At 43.2% G+C, this 1,295-nt stretch overlaps 1 protein-coding gene across 2 annotated transcripts in view; it reads left to right on the forward strand.

Moving 5' to 3' along the window:
* Positions 1–1,295, forward strand: part of Hsd17b13 (hydroxysteroid 17-beta dehydrogenase 13) — a 14,789-nt gene that overhangs the window by 12,782 nt on the left and 712 nt on the right. The window lies entirely within an intron of this gene.

The following is a 1,295-nucleotide window of genomic DNA, read 5'->3' on the forward strand; positions in this document are numbered from 1 at the left end:
TTCTTTCTTTCTTTCTTTCTTTCTTTCTTTCTTTCTTTCTTTCTTTCTTTCTTTCAATATAGTCTCTCATTGAGACCTGGACTTACCAGCTTGCCTAGGATAGATATCCAGCACCAGGGATATCCCAGGTCCTCTATCCTCCAATAGTAGGGTTACAAGTGCTGACCACTATGCCCAGGTGTTGGTGTGTGTTCTGAGGATTGAACTCAGGTCCTCCTGTTGGTGTGGCAATCTCCCTAAACCCTCCAGTGCTTAATTTTTGTGGTTCTTTGTGACAGTGTGCATCTCGCACATCTCACAATTCACTTCCACATGATTTTATATCATAATCCAAGAGCCTTACAATGGAATAATTTCTTCTTTCCATTCCAGGCTTGTGAGCAAAATTCCATGAATTGAATTCCCTCTACCCACTTCAAAACAGGTCTCAATAAAGTTGAAAAATTCCAAAATTGGCATATATATGACCAAGATGCAAAAATGATTGACTGTTCTATCTGGGATGAGAACAGTTACCTGTCTCAAAGCCCTTGCCTCACTGTGGAGTACTCTGGGTGATTTGTTACCCTGGCAACAGGGCTTTTTGTTGCTCTTTGCATTTAACTCCTTTCAGAGAGAGTTCTGTGATCAAAAGCAATCACTAGTCTTTGGGCTTGTTGTTCAAGAGCCTGAGTAAGCTCTGTCCTTAAGTTCCACAGCTGGGTCATCCCCACTTCTCCTCTCCCATCTTCAGCTCTCTACCCAGGGGCTGACAGGGAAGTAAATGTTGCATTAGTAAACAATACCAATGTGATCTGAAATACAGATTTCTTTGTAGAAAGCGATCCTCCTGCCTCCTTCACTTCATTCACACCCTTCCATATTCTGTCAACTCAGACCTAGCCCTCAGACATGCTGAGGTATTCAGCCATGTAAACCCTTCCACATCATATTCTAGCCAGCTGACGGTTTTCTGTATTCACTTTCAGTTGGCCAGTTTTAAGTGCTCGGCAGTGCAATATATGCTAAGAGGCAATAGCTTTTGAAAGGCTCTTTAGTTTTTCTTTTTCTAAAGTAATAGGTCACAGGCAGAGGGGGAAGGTGGTGTGTGGTGGACCCTGAGCTCTCGGCCCTGGAATACACTGCCATTTTCAGGAGTGAGCTTGGTATCAGTTTTAGGTTATCGTTGGTAGAAGATCTCATCAGAGTTTGCTGTTGTGAAAGCAGTTTGCTGCTGCTGTGCTACATTGTATATAGATCACTGCAGACGGGGTGGGGAGTGAGAGAGAGCAGTGCTACATTGTATATAGATCACA

The sequence above is a fragment of the Grammomys surdaster genome, unplaced genomic scaffold (genome assembly GCF_004785775.1).
Source record: "Grammomys surdaster isolate TR1022 unplaced genomic scaffold, NIH_TR_1.0 233, whole genome shotgun sequence".
NCBI classification, from domain to species: Eukaryota; Metazoa; Chordata; class Mammalia; order Rodentia; family Muridae; genus Grammomys; species Grammomys surdaster.